Consider the following 16107-nt stretch of genomic DNA (forward strand, 5'->3'; position numbering starts at 1 on the left):
TTAAACTCATCCATACTTTTACCTTCAGTTGCAAGGGAGAGGGAAAGAGGGAGAGGGAGAGAGGAAGAGAGGGAGAGAGGGAGAGAGAGAGAGCCAGAGCTATCTGCCCAAGCACTCGCAGAAGTGGAGTTTTAAATTTGGGGCAAAATTTGATTGAAGGGGCTCAGAAGCCCTCCAAGGCCCAGGTGGCCTTAATGTAAAGAAATTTAGTGTCCTTCCCATGGTAACGGACCTGATGCCATGGGCCTATATTAGAGTGTTCTCCACAGTACAGGTTGGCTCCTAAAGGGGGTGGTGGCCCTGCCAGTGGAGAATGTCTTCATGTTTGTCCATTTGCATTCCTTGGGCCATGGAGGAGGGGTCCTTGGGCCAAGGTAGGCCCCTGGCACTTGGCCAAGGTTTGGCTCTGATGAGGGGAAGGGGGGCTCGGTAAGTCACAGAGGCCCAGGTACCCTTACCACTGAGATATCAGAATCAGAAACGCAGACCTCAGATAAACTTTTCACTTACCCTGGAGTGGGACTTAATTAGCAGTGTTGGATGGGCTGGTAGAGCGCTCAGTCAGGAGAAAGTTACCTTGGTGGTCCTCTGGTGGCTGGCGTATAGGATCTCAGCATAGGTCCCAGGGAAGCTGGTTGAACCTCCTTCCGAAGTGGAGGGAGGATCAAACCCACTGGGGAGCCTATCCCCACAGGGGCGACCAATGTAAGAGGATTAGACAAAAATCCATGCAAGGGGACCATGCAGAAGCAGGAAGGCAAAGGAGAAAGATTATTACAAGGTTTATTAGAGAAGCGATATTTCCCCCAAGAGGGAGCACATGACCTCCATCACTATCCTGGTAGCAGGAGGATCTGAGGGAAAAGGAAGTGAGGTAGATGGGAGTCCAGGTGGGTCTGGGCAGAGAGAGGGAGGGGCCAGTTGTATGGAGGGAACTCCAGAAATGGGAGGGGACCCAGGTGTAGGTGCTCATACTTCGAGCTCATGACTCTACCTGATTCTGGGGCCTGGATGAGTTGCCTTGATCTCTTCTAAGTCACTTTACCACATGAGGCTTTTCTGAACTCATACATCACTGCAAATTGCTAACATTCCTCCCTAGCACATCACTCAATATATTTTTTCCATCATATATTTAAACATATTTATGTGTATACATTCCCTACCCTCTCCCAACCCCACACACAAAGGCATAGACCTTCAAAACAAAGCTTTTCTTTTTTTCCTTGCTACAGTGTCTAGAACCTAATAAACTCAATAGATACAAAAGAGTGAGTTGGGTACTAGTGTCACACCTGTTATGCTAGCTATTCAGGAAACTGAGATCTAGAATCACTTTTTCCATTTATTTCCCGTTTTCATTAAAATTTAAGCATTAAAGGAACTTTTAAAGAGAATCAAGACTTCCTTCTTTCTGGAGGTTTCCTTCACTCCCTTTCACCTAGTCCAGCTCAACCTATGTCCCCCTGGGAGTTTTGGCATCCCAGAAAATCCACAGTCCCTCAGACCCCAGTTAAATTCAGACAGAATCCAGCATTGCCTTTACTCATGTGGTGGGCAGAGCAGAAAGCATACACCACGTGTGCTATCCAACACCTCAAATCCACACCTGTGCCACTTCCATACTCCCAGCCACATGAGCAGAATTGTGTCACCAACGCTTGCACTGGCATAGGCTTCCATGGTCATCAGGACAGATGTCCTGAGAGTTATTTCATCTGCATAAGGTGACATTTCCTGGGTCCAGGTATATTGCTGATCTGTGAAATCACTGGCATTGGAGCAAGCCAGGGCTGCTGCAACCGCACTGTAGGATGCATCTCTCTGCAGCAAAACCTGAGGCCCTTCCTTCCTAGACACAATGGAGATCCTAGAAAATTCCCTGCTTGTCCCTAGGTGAGTCCATGAATTTATCCACAGCCCTCATCTGTCAGAAATGAACAAAGAGTACAGAATTGTTCAAGTCATTTTCCTTCTTCACAGAAGGGTGCACTATCATCCTGGCCCCCCAGAGCGAGGCAGCACACCAAATGGGGGGATCCACTTGGTTTTCATCCCAACCTAGGAATGATATTGTCCCTTCTCATGTTGCTAAGGTGTCAGGATCACATCTTTGTAAACAATCGGTTACCAGGGTAATAGGGTCATAGAAGGAAGACAAGTCATTCTAACCATCAGTGGACCATCCCTAGTCAGGAGGCAGTGTACTTTGGGAGGCTATTGCTCAAAAGCAAACATCCTTTTTACCTGTTAATGAAACTGCAACTCCACTGCACCTCACCTTTGTCATTACAACAACAACAACAAAAAGAAAAAGAAAAGGGTGTTTTGGACTTTCTTGTCAGGACTGGCTTGAAAACACAATCCTCAGATTTCAACCTTCTGAGTAGTGCCAAGGTTTTTTATGAGACAATTCTCTCAAATTAACCACCAAGAAAGAAGCAAAAAGAAATAAAGAAAAGTCCAGGACTTGAGCTGAGGTTCAACTGGAAGATCATGGACAGCACCCATGCCCTGATTTCAAACCTATGACCAGCACATCATCATCATCATCATCATCATCATCATCATCATCATCATCATCATCATCATCATGTGAATAAAAAGACTGTAAGAGCCTATTAAGAATATTAAAATTGAGGGCTGGGAAGTTGGCTCAGTGGTAGAGCTCTTGCCTTGCATGCATGAGGCCCTGGGTTTGATTCCTCAGCACCATATAGCAAAAAAGAAAAAAGCTGGAAGTGGCTCTGTGGCTCAAGTGGTCGAGCGCTAGCTTTGAACTGAAGAGCTGAGGGACAGAGCCCAGACCCAGAGTTCAAGCCCCATGACCAACCACAAAAAAAAAGAATATTAAAATTGAGTGAGCCAGGCACTTTTTGGTGGCTGACATGTAATCTCCCAGTTAGGAGCATGAAATCTCAGGATGGTGGTTAAAAGCCCACCTGGGCAGGAAATTCCATGAGGCTCTAATCTCCAACTAACCAGCAAAAATGCCAGAAGTAGAGCTGTGGTTCAAGTGGTAAAGCAACAGCCTTGAATGAAAAAGCAAAATAACAGTGACCAGGCCCAGATACATAGGGTAGGACTACTAATAATTAATCAATTAAATACAAAACACAAATAAAAATCAGAGTGGAAGATGAGCACAAAAGCCAAGAGAATTGGTGGTTTACACCTGGAGCTCAAGCTACACAAAAGACAGAATTTGAAGATCTGGGTTCCAAGGCATCCCAGGCAGAAAAGTCCCTTACGAGTTTGTGAGTATGTATCAGGTAGGGGTCTTGAACCCAGGGCTTGAAATAGAAATTCTTTTTTCTTAAAGGTAGCATTCTACCACTTCCTTTCTTTGGGGGATGAAATGGAGATAAGTTTTACGGACTTACCTGCCCGGGCTTTCAACCCCAATCCTCAGATTTCAGTTGCTGATACAGTACTCTTATATTCTATGAGATTTTTATCTTCCATGAACTGCCAAAAAGTAAAAGAATCCAGAAGTTGATCTGTGTGGCTCAAGCCACAGAGACTGCTTGCTTTGAGGGAAAACGAACAACAAAAACCCTCATACACAGTGGACCTGCCCTGGTTTCAAACCCAGGAAGTGACCAGGCCCTATGTTCAAGCCCTAGGACCACCACCACCAGCAACAAAAGAATGACTCAGGGACAGGGACTAGGCCCTGAATACAAAGCCTAGAAACAGCATTAAAAATAAAAGTAAAACAAATTCAGAGACTGTGGCTAGGCTCCAGAGTTCAAGGTCTAGAACAAGCACCAGGACACACACACACACACACACACACACACACACACACACACACACACACACACACACACACACGAAATGAACAATATAATAAGAAGGCAAAAGAAGAAGAGAGAAGTCAATGAAATATTTTTAAGTAGTGGCTCATGCCTATAATCCTAGCTACTTTGGAAGCTGAAATTTTAGGATTGTGGTTCATAGTCAACCTGGGCAGGAAGCTCCATGACACTAGGTTTTATGTGTGCTAGTCCTGGGGCCTGAACTTGTGCTGTTTTGCACAAGACTAGAACTATTCTACTTCCATGCTCTTGGTGATTAATTGGAGATGAGAGTCTCAAAAACTTTCCTGCCCTGGCTGGCTTCGAATCACCATACTCTGATTTTAGAACCTGGCTAATGTCCCTGTCTTCCCATGAGAATCTTTCTTTTTTTTTGGTTGGTCATGGGGCTTGAACTCGGCGTGCACACTGTCCCTAAGCTCTTCAGCTCAAGGCTAGTGCTCTACCACTTGAGCCACAGGGCCACTTCTGGTTTTCTGGTGATTTAGTGGAGATAATTGTCTCATGGACTTTCCTTCCCAGTCTGGCTTTGAACTGCAATCCTCAGATCTCACCCTCCTGAGTAGCTAGGATTACAGGTGTAAGCCACTGGCACTCAGCTTTTTTTTTCTTTTCTTTTTTCGTTTTTGTGGGTTGTGGGGCATGAACTCCAGCTCTGGATGGTGTCCCTTAGCTCTTCAGCTCAAGGCAAGTACTTTACCACTGAGCCACTTCCCAGCTCCTCCATAAGAAACTTACCCCTTATGAATCACCAAATTTGTTTTACAAAGCCAGATGTTGAAATGTGGCTTAAGTTTTGGAGCCTGCCAGCCTTGCTCAGGACACGGGAGAGAGACTCCAGCACAGTGACCTTGCCCTGATTTCAGGTTTAGGAAGAGTCACCACTCCCTGTGTTCCAGCCCTAGGACCAGAACCAAATAAATAAATAACTCCCACATTTTCACTGTATTTGATGTTGGGGTAATTTGTGAAGGTGAAGGGAAAAAACAAATTGTTTAAATAGGGTTACAGCTAGACCTATTGCAACAATGAGATGTACAAGAAATTATTTCAAAAATGAACTTTACAACTTTTGCCTGGTGGGGGTGGTAGAGAACATTATATAAACAAAGCCATTCATGCAGCTGTTGCTCAAGCTGTTAAAGTATGCTAACCTTGAGAATAAACAATACAAAAAATGCTTCATTCACAATGGCCCTGCCCTGACTTCAAGCCTCAGGAGAGTGGCCATGTCATGAGTTGAAGCCCTAGCAACAAAAATGAAAATAAATAAATAAATAAATAAAGCCAGAACTTTATCTGTGGCTCAAGCCATAGACACTGCTAGTCTTGAGAAAGAAAAGGGAAAAACCTCAGACACAGTGGCTCTGCCCTGATTTTATGACTAGCAAAAGCTAAGGCCCTATGTTCAAGCCCTAAGACCAGCAATGAAGAAAAAAAAAATACAGCAACAACAAAAACTCAAAAAAAAAATGCCCAAGTCCTGAGTACAAACCATAAGAGCATCACCTAAAATAAATGCAGAAAGAAAGAAAAATACATAAAGAGCCACAATTTGAACTGTCTTGAGGTGGGAAGCCTACTAGTCTTGAGAAAAAATTAGGAATAATGACCAGGCCTGGAGTTCAAGTACTATAACAAGCTCAAAAAAAAAAATCTGTTGAGATCCAAAAGGAGTCTCTCAACATGAAGATAGGCTTGACTATCTCACTGGAACATCTTGTGGCTGAGTTTACAGAACCACTCTCAGAAATCCGACCCTTTCATCCTGCCTTATGCAAACATCCTGCAGCTGCTAATGACCACCCTTTCACCCTGCCCTACGCAAACATCCTGCAGCTGCTATGGCCAATGAAAAAGCTTCCTTAATGGCCAATTTAAAAGCTTCCTTATTCCAAGCATATAAATACCCCTGTGTGAAAAATAAAAATTTGCAGCTTGATCAGAATCCCTGTCTTGCTGTCATTCTTCATGTCTCTTGTCCCTTCATTCCTTCTCGTTTAGGTTCATCGCCCTCATTGACGTCCTGCAGGTTGGGACAAAAATCCACAAAAAAAAACTTCAAAACAAAAACCTCAGAAACAGTGGCCAGCCCTAATAATAAGCTGGATGACCCAAACTTATGAAAAAGTGAAAAAGAATAATAAATTAATGAAAAGAAGGACAAAAATATTAGAGCCAATTCAAGATTTTAAAAATATGGTTCACACCTATAATCCTACCTGCTCAAATAGCTGAAATCTGAGCATTTGTGGTTTGAATCCAGCCTGGGCAGGAAAGTAAATGAGAATTCTTTTCATTTATGCTACTCCTGGGCTAAAACTTGAGTTTTACTCAAGGGTAGAGCTCTACTGCTTCCTACCTGTTGCTGGTTAATTGGTGAAAAACGTCTCATTGATTTTCATGCCTAGAATGGCTTTGAACCTTGGCTCTCAACTTTCTTTTTTTTCCTTATTTATTTATTTTATTTTATTTTTATTTTTTTGTGAACACACTGTACAGAGGGGTTACAATTACATGGGCAGGTTAATGTGTACATTTCTTATCAAGCATTGCAGCCTCCTCCTTTGTTTACACTTAACATCCCTTCCCAGCCTCCCCCCCATCTGCCCACCCAATCCTCCCCGCTAGCCCCCCCACCAACATTGTAAAGCTCGTTTTCGACATGACAATTTGTACTTCTCATTGTTGCAACAGGTCTACCTGTATCCTTAAACGACTTGTTTTTTCCCATCTCCTACACAAGTTATACTGACATCAAATATAGTAAAAGCAGGGTTATACTGTGGGGGAGGGACATACAAAGCTACAAAGAGATAATCTTATAAATGCGTTAGAAACAAATGCATGAAAGGAAAAAAAACATTTGAATACATATCTAAGGATTCATTTTCCTAACATCACATTATCTGACCTTTTCCGCTTGACTCATACATATACTAGATATTGCAAATAAGGGAAACCATGGGACCTATGTTTCTTTGGGCCTGGCTTACTTCACTTAATATAATGTTTTCCACGTTTTTCCATTTCCTAACAAATGGGGCAATGTCATTCTTTCTGATGGAGGCATAGAATTCCATTGTGTATATATACGACATTTTCTTGATCCATTCATCTACTGAGGGGCATCTGGGTTGGTTGCATATCTTAGCTATGGTAAATAATGCTGCAATAAACATAGTTGTGCTAGTAGCTTTAGTGTGGTCTTGTTTGTAAACATTTGGGTAAATGCCCAAAAATGGGATTGCTGGGTCATAGGGGATCTCTATGTGAAGTCTTTTGAGGAACCTCCATACTGCTTTGCAAAGTGGTTGAACAAGTTTACATTCCCACCAACAATGAAGTAAGGTTTCCTTCTGTCCACATCCCCTCCAGCATCTGTTGTTGTTAGAGTTCTTGATTTTAGCCATTCTAACTAGAGTGAGGTTGTATCTCAATGTTGTTTTGATTTGCATTTCTTTTATGGCTAGGGAGGTTGAGCATTTCTTCATGTGTCTATTGGCCATCCTTCTTTCTTCTTCAGAGAAGTTTCTCTTTAAGTCTTTAGCCCACTTATTTATTGGGCAGTTGTTTCTTTGAGGATTTGTTGTTGGGGGATTTAATTTTTTGAGTTCCAAGTATATTTTAGATATGAGACCCTTGTCTGTTGTATGGCTAGTGAAGATCTTCTCCCAATCCGTGGGCTTTCTATTGATCTTGCTAGCTATGTCCTTTGCCATGCAGAAGCTCTGCAACTTCATGCAATCCCATTTGTCCCACCTTTCTTTGATTTGTTGTGTTTCCGGGTCTCTATTCAGAAAATTTTGGCCTGAGCCGAGGAGACCTAGGGTTTCTCCTATTCCATCCTGTAATGTTTTCAAAGTGTGTACTTTGACTTCGAGGTCTTTGATCCATTTGGAGTTGATTCTGGTGCAAGGTGATATATAAGGATCTAGCTTTAGTTTTCTACAAGTAGTTAACCAATTTTAGCAGCACCATTTACTGAAGAGGCTGTCTTTCTTCCATTCTATTGTTTTAGCTCCCTTATCGAAGATTAGATGTCTATAGGTCTGTAGGTTCATTTCTGGGTTTTCAATTCTATTCCATTGGTCCTGATGTCTGTTCTTATGCCAATACCAAGCTGTCTGGATAGTCATCTTGGCTTCCTGTAGTACTTTTTTTCTTTCTGTATTTTTTGACTGTTGTGGGGCTTGAACTCAGGACTTTTGTGCTGTCCCTGAGCCTCTTTGTACTCAAGCCTTGTGCTCTACCATTTGTGCCATAGCGCCACTTCTGGGTTTTGAGTGCTTAATTGGACATAAGAGTCTCACAAGGACTTTTCTGTCTGGGCTGGCTTCCAACTGAGGTCCTCAGATCTCAGCCTCCTGAGTAGTTAGAGCCATAGGACACTTATCTCACTTGTTAGGTTTTAAAAAAAGAGATAGCCGAGTAAGAACAGCACCATGCATGTGCTATTCAGGTAAGGGACTAGTTTTATTCAGTAGACCTGCTGGGACCAGGCAAGGTTGGCACTCCACCTGGCTGGGAAAAGCCTTCGAATGAGAGAGAGTTGGGAAAGAGAGGAATGAGAGAAGAAAGAGCTAGAAAAGAGCAGAGAGAGCAGAGAGAGCAGAGAGAGAGCAGAGAGAGAGTGTCTGGGCCTGGGCTAGGCCTTACCTAGGGTACGTGCAGAGAAAGGTGTGGCCACATCAAATTCAGATATGACCTCAGTGGATGCAAATGTGACTTCTTCCAGGTGTCCCAGTTCCCAAGGTAATGCAGTTACTGGATGGAGACTTTGCTGTGAGGAGGGTGGAGTCTGCTTGCCATCCAGGAGCGGACCTTACAATATTAACCACCAAAAAAAAAAAAAAAAGATGAGCTATGGCTCAACTTGTAAAACTTCCATCCTAGAGGGGGGAAAAAGCCCAACACCTCAAGAAGACTGGCAGGTCAAGCCCTAGGATCACCATAAAAAATGAAAACCAGGGCTGGGAAGGTGGCTCAGTGGTAGAGGGCTTGCTTGCTTTGGATGCATGAGGCCCTGGTTCGATTTCTCAACATCACATAAGCAGAAAAAAAAGCTGCAAGTGGTGCTGTGGCTCAAATGGTAGAGGACCTGGAGCTGAAATGCTGAGGGATAGCACCCAGGCCCAGAGTTCAAGCCCAATGACCAGCCAAAATAAATAAATAAATAAAAGCCAAATACAAAGAAATAAAAACAACAACCAAAAATAAAAAGGAAGAGTTGTGCACTGGCTAAAGATGTAGTGCTTGCTAACTTGGGGGGGGGGGCGGAGGGGGAGAAAGCATGGAGACTGGAGACTGGCCAGGCCACTTTGAAGCCCTGGGATTAACACAAAGAATAAAAACAACAACAAAAAGGCAGAAAGTGAGCTTTGGCTCAAATAGACTATCAGCTTTAAATAAAAAACAAAAACTAAACAACACTGACCAGGCCCTGTGTTCAAGCCCTAGGTCCAGAACCAAAACATAAGAAAAACCTAGCCAGGTGCCAAAGGGTCACACCAGTAATCCTAGCTACTCATACTCAGGAGGCTGAGTTCTATGGATCACAGTTTGATGCAAGGAAGGAAAGTCCGAGAAACATAATAGACTACTTAGAAAAAGCTGGAAGTGCTGCTGTGGCTGAAGTGGTAGAGTGTTAGCCTTGAGCAAAAGAAGCTCAGGGACAGGGCCCAGGCAGAAGAGTTCAAGCCCCAAGGTCGGCAAAAAGGAACAAAGAAAAAAGAAAGTGAGTAATTAAGCTGTGGCTCAAGGTATGAAGCCTGCTAGCCTGGAGAAAAAAGGTAAAAAATGTAAACAAAAGTATTAAAAAATTATTCCCAGAACCACATGCTCCAGTGCACATTTCCCTACATCCTTAGTGTGCAGACAACCAGGCCAATGCCCCTGCTATATCCTGTATCTCTATTTCAATTTGAAATTATTTGAAATTTCAATTATTTGAAAACTGCCTTCTGAGAATTGCCACATAGGGACCACATTGAGAATTATTGACCTCAAAAATATTTATTAACATGATTTCTTTTATTCTTGTGATTTTTCTATGTCCTCATCATTACTTCCCTAGCACCTAGCAAATTACCTAGTATAAAAATATAGAGACATATCTGCTTATTGAACATCTACATGTATATTTGGGATAATAAGCTAGTTTATATAGGGTCATCAACACTGAGCAATTTTTACAATGGGCCTCATACTTTGTAAAAAACAAAAACAAAAACAAATAACACAATTTAACCCTCAAGAACTCTACATTTGCTAGTCAGCAGTCACTCATACCTCTAATCCTAGCTACTAAATGGAAGCAGGTGCTTGTGTTGTTAAAAATAGTAATGTTATAAAGGAAAAGCAGAGAATTATTATAGACTATAGGAGATCAAGTATACACAACTATATATAATTCATGATCATGTACTGGTATTAGTACTGGAGAAAAAAATGAGAGGGCAGAATTGAGCCAATTGTCAAGACTGAAATATAGACAAAGATTAAGCAAAAGTATGGCATTGTGATTAATTTACTGAAGCCGGTAACTACTGTGGATATGTAATAACAGGACATTTTTATCCTGAGGAGAGCAAGATTAAAATATGTAGGAATAGAGGACTATGATATATACAAGTTAATCTCAAATGTATGTCCACAAAGAGAACATACACACAAATAAGTGATTAAGCGAAAGAAGGAAAATGTTAACTATAGTGAATTTTCATAAAAAGCACACAAATACTGTTTATATTCTTTTTATGACTTTTCTTAAATTTGACCATTTTTAAACAATACTAGATTGAATAGTGAAGAGATGCACTTGAACTGCAGAAGATGAGTTCCCGAGGAGTGTTCTGAGAGGGTTTCATGGAGAAAGCAAACATTAGGGGATAAGAATAAAAGATCAAGTGTTACCATATGAAAAATTATGGAAATCCAAACATTCAGACTACAACAATAAAGTACCAAGAGTAAGAAAGTTCACAGACACAGAAAATAACTCAGGGCTACTGTGGGTTGAGGTAAGGAAAGAGGCATGAATGGTTTAATGGCCCAAAATTTCTGTCGAGGGTGATGGATATGTTTGGGATAAGATAAAGGTGATGGTTCTACAATACTGGAAATGTACTGAATGTCACTGAATTGTGGTTATAATAATAAATGTTATTACTATTTCCCTATAAAGAAAAAAATCATCCCATTTTAGAGGCTACTGTTTCCAGGAAACTCTCTGACATTATATACTCACAGGAAACTGTACTCTTTTTTTCTTACATTCAGTAGATTTTAAACATGTATTTCTTTATGTTTTTTTTTTCTTTTTGAGTTATAACCCTGCTAGAACAGGCTGGCCTGGAACTTTCTGCTACTTTGTTGCTTGAGGAATGTCTTTCTTTTACCCAAGACATTCCATAACAAAATTTATTTTCTAATAACAACAACAACCAAAAAGATCAAGTATTAGGGTCCTTACCCTAGGACTTAGGAGCAAACAGGACATCCTGATTATATCAGTTCCCTCTGTCCAGAGAGCATTGTGTGCCTGGGGCGTACTGGTTTACAGAATGTCTCCTGAGCCTGGGAAAGATAGGGATAAAAGGAAAAAGCATCCCATGTCCTGTGCATGAGCAGGCAATGGAATATATGTTGTATTAAATATTTCTCTGGATATAGCACCTCCCTGCCCACTCTGACCTTGGATATGCACATAGCTCACAAGTCACCAACAAAGAGCAAGGCTTTCGCTCTTACTTCCATATCGTAAATGGTTACTATCTCAGTTTTTATTCACTGAAGTGTCACAAATGAATCTCAATCACCAAGAAGTAATAACTTACCCTGGCCAGTTTGTCTGATTTGCAGGAGATGTGTTGGTAAAAACATCTGTTATCTCTTCAGAAAAATCTTCATCCCATGAAAAAAAATAAAGTTTTACATGAAAAACATTCCAGAAAAACTGCTGAGGATCACAAGAAAGGTGAGAAGGAAGAGGAGTGAATGCAGCAGAAGTATGCATAACAATTTAATGAGCATGGAATATGAGTGCTTATAGAATTTTTTCCTTTCCTTCTCAAGTTTTTATGATGCATTGTTATCATTATCCAGTCTTTTACTATTAAACTTAAATGCCCAATTAAGACAAACATTTCTGAGACTTTTCTTCCACCACTGGTTAAGCTGAAGCTACAGGCGTTAGGGATAATAATAATCACTCGGCCTTCTGAGATTTCTGGGCAGACTTTGTGGCCTTGCCAGCTCCAGCAGACTTATTGTCCACAGCTTTGATGCCACACAGCAACTGTCTCCTATCACAAACAGCAAGATGACCCAAAGGAGGATAGTCAGAGAAGCTCTCCACATACACAAGGCTTGCTGGAACCATATGAACCATGACAGCATCACTAGACTTCAGGAATTTAGGACTAGCTTCCAACTTCTTACAAGATCTCTGTTCAAGTTTCTCTTTCCACTCAGGAAACTTGCAAGCAATTTAAGCTGAATGACAATCCAGGACAGAGGCATAGTTAGCACTGATTTGGCCTGGATGGTTCAGGAAGGTCACCTGAGCAGTGAAGCTAAATGCTTCCTTGGGATCATTCTTGTTGTCATCACAAACGTTGCCACACCAAACATCTTTGGCTGACATGCTTATAGAATTTTTTTGTGTATAGTATGTCGATAGATGTTCTTAATGGGCTTATAAGAGAGGTGGGCATTATCACACGTTGGCAATAAAGATAATGAAGGCTGGAAGAGGTCAAGAATTTCCACAAGATTTCTTAGCAAAGGTTAGGAGTTAAACCTTGGCCTCCACTCTCAATGCTCTTTGCGTCACATTACAGAATAATGAATGGAGAGTATGAAGCAGATATTGTATAAAGTAAATGGAATTCAGGGCTGGGAATGTGGCTTAGTAGTAGAGTGTTTGCCTAGCATGCATGAAGCCCTGGGTTTGATTCCTCAGTACCACACAAACAGAAAGAGACAGAAGTGACCCTGTGGCACAAATGGTAGAGCACTAGCCTTCAGCACAAAGAGGCTCAGGAACAGAACCCAGGCCCTGAGTTCAAGCCCCAGGACCAGAAAAAAAGAAAAGAAAAAGAATTTAAAAAATGGAATTCAAGTTATGGGAAGAGTTTCAGGCAGAGAAAATGAGTGCCAAGATTAGGGGGTGAAAGCATAGCAGGAAGTTTAGTATGATCACAGCATTTAATGTAAACAAAGGAAAAAAACAACAAAGTAGGATCCAGCAAAGACTGGGCCTTTACACCCTAGTAAGATTCCAAAGATTCTAACGAAGAGATGAGGAACCACTGAATGATTTTTAGAACAGAGACAAGTAAGATCAAATTTAAATCAAAGGAAGATAATTTTAGTGGCTGAGTAGAGAACTGATCAGCACTAATCTAGGAACAAAAAAGGAAGTAAAATTGAGGGAATAATCCATGATCCAAGTGAGCAAGGTGATGTTTAAATCAGCGGGAGAAAGGATTAATGTTGGAAGGGTGCTAAGGAAAATGTTATCTTGATGATGGGAAAGCAGAACACCTCACTGAAGAAACATGCAAACATATGGGTAAGTCAAGAGCAAACTATAATCAAGACAGCCAAACATACTGTCAGGAAATATTCCTTCTCTCTTTACACAAATAAATCCTATCCATTCACTCACTTTGAGACCAGCCTAAGGTTTTAGCCTTTAGAATCTATATATTTTTTAATCAGCAGTCTATAGCTTAAAGGGCAAATTGTTACTGCTTTATCTGACCATTGTCCCCAAAATTTCCCGGGATTGGCGGGAAGAATGTATCATAGCTCATTTGTGCCTCTCCCTTGGCATTTAAGAGAAAGAATTAAAATGACTTAGCAATCCCAAGTATAAGATGGATTGTGAAGCTGATCTCATTAATACCATCCTTACCAATGTAACTCATTTAAACAACATTTAACTATATCCTAATATGAATAAAAATCTAAAACCTGACTCGTAGGTTGTCATCCAACTAAATCCTACTGGGTGCAAGAAATTAATCTGAAAATATAATGACATACCTATATCACAAAATATTGACAAAATGATCCAATAGCATGCAGAATTTTTTTTCACTTATATTTATCTCATTCTGTTCTAAAAAATTATTTAGTGTGTACTTAGAATGTAAATAATATTCCAATATATACATTTAATTTACAATGTTCAGATATACAATGTATTATGTTTGAGTGTTAATAAACTTATTTTTTGGTAAGTGTTGTGAACAAAATGAGGCAGGTCACTGCTGTGGCTCATGCCTGTAAACCTAGCTATTTGAGAGGTTGAGAATGGAGGATTATAATTTGAGGTCAGCCTTGGCAGCACAGTTTGTGAGATCCCTTCTCAGCCATAGCCTGTTATATTAGTATGTGCTCATCCTCCAACACTAATGTGAGAGTCCAAAATTAAGAGGATCTCAGTTCCAGCCCAGCATGGGCAGAAAATTTTAGGAGATTCCATCTCAACAGAGAGGCTGGACACAGTGGCAAGTGTCTGTGATCCTAACAATGACAGGAAGATGAAATCGGTAATTGTAGTTCAGGCATGCATCTTCCGATTTTGGGAGAGTCCTTCCTTTTTCCAAAGTCCCTCCAAAGCCCACACTTTATTCCTTTATTTATTTATTTTGTTATTGTTGTTTTTGGTGCCAGGACCACAGCTTGAACTCAGCTGATGTCTTACTAATCTGAACCACAACACCAGTCTGTCTTTTTCTTGCTAAGTGGAGATAGATCTAAACAGAATTTTCTGCCTGGCTGGCTTTAAACGTCCATCCTCCAGGTCTCAGCCTCCTGAGTAGCTGATTATAGTCGTGAGCCACCAGCACCATCCTACATAATTTCGATGCAACTTCTCCTCATCTCAATGCCAGTCACCAAATGCAAAGCCTCAGGCAAGTACTGTACCATGGAGTTACACCCCTAGCCTAATACTGGGCCACAATCCTGCCCAATATATACTTAATTCTGTGGAAAGTATTTGGTAGTGATCTTCCACCATTGTTTTACTTTGTTATGATGGTACTGGGGTTTGAGCTCAGCTCACTCAAACTTAGTAAGCAGACACTCTACCACTGAGCCATGCCTTGGGCCCTGCTTTCCCTTGACTATTTTCAGGGAGAGTATGGTTTCCTGCCTGGATGCATGCCTGAACTACAATTACCGATTTCATCTTCCTGTCATTGTTAGGATCACAGACACTTGCCACTGTGTCCAAAAATGCTGATAGAAAAAGATGACCAACACTACCGCAACAGCAGGTTCCTACATTTATCCCCCGTCAGCTACATCCGTTTTTATAGTACTTCATTGAGATATCATTAAATGCCAACATCACTGCTGAATTCTCAACAAATATCACTGAGGAGGGCTGGCACAGAGTGAGAGGAGTTGGGCAGGAGTCTCTTTTCAGAGTCATTTCTGGTGAATATATTAGACAAAAATCCAACTGTTTAGAAAATCCTTCAGAGTCCTCTGAATGGTATTTAAAGTTCAGGATTCCCATTCCTACACCAAACAGATGCTGATTACATGAACAAATGCAGTTAATTGCACAAAAAAAGTTTATAAATAACACAACTGTCATATTGAGGACTAATTAGAAAGAATGCAACTATCTAAACACATCACAATGGCTTTATGTGTTTCCTAAGTTAAGACTTCTAAAAAGCAGATTTTTTAATCTATTATATCTTTGGAATCATTAAAATAATTACCATCCCTTGCTTATGACTATTATGCCACTTATTGAATACATTATTTCATTTTTGTTTTGTTTTGTTTTGTTTTTGCCAGTCTCGGGGTCTGAACTCTGGGCCTGGGCACTGTCCCTCAGCTCTTCAGCTCTTCAGCTCAAGGCTAGTGCTCTACCACTTGAGCCACAGTGCCACTTCTGGCTTTTTCTGCTTATGTGGTACTGAGGAATCGAACCCAAGGCCTCATGCATGCAAGGCAAGCACTCTACCACTGAGACACCTTCCCAGCCTCTGAATAAAGTATTTCATTTAGTACTTATTTTAACAACCTGTAAGGAATTAGATTGGGTTACCTTACAGATGAGAAAAGAGCTCAGTATCACAGGTCACATGGCTTTAGTAAAAGACAGATCTTTATTTTGACTCAGTGGATAACTCCAAAGCCCATCATAGTTAACTGCCATCTCAATACTTCAGAAGAACATTAAGAACTTATGTTCAAAAAATCTTTTTTTCTTTTTTTGTGCAAGTCCTAGGGCATGAACTCAGGGTGTGGG

The 16107-nt window shown here is 41.0% G+C and overlaps 1 long non-coding RNA gene across 6 annotated transcripts in view; it reads right to left on the reverse strand.

Moving 5' to 3' along the window:
• The window catches only part of LOC138822492 (uncharacterized), a 40619-nt gene that overhangs the window by 14656 nt on the left and 9856 nt on the right, over positions 1-16107 (reverse strand). For 2 of the 6 annotated variants that reach the window (XR_011370482.1, XR_011370480.1), the window contains 5 exons: positions 11660-11726; positions 11296-11399; positions 8481-8645; positions 4560-4722; positions 3384-3468 (listed from right to left, as the gene is read on the reverse strand). This is a non-coding gene — a long non-coding RNA (uncharacterized lncRNA). Of the gene's footprint in view, positions 1-3383; positions 3469-4559; positions 4723-4905; positions 5848-8480; positions 8646-10589; positions 10676-11295; positions 11400-11659; positions 11727-16107 lie in introns of those variants that run through there. The other 4 variants (XR_011370483.1, XR_011370481.1, XR_011370484.1 and 1 more) reach the window with 4 other exon arrangements.

This window comes from Dipodomys merriami, unplaced genomic scaffold, assembly GCF_024711535.1.
Source record: "Dipodomys merriami isolate MVZ:Mamm:240054 unplaced genomic scaffold, mDipMer1.0.p SCAF_1104, whole genome shotgun sequence".
Classification (NCBI taxonomy): Eukaryota; Metazoa; Chordata; class Mammalia; order Rodentia; family Heteromyidae; genus Dipodomys; species Dipodomys merriami.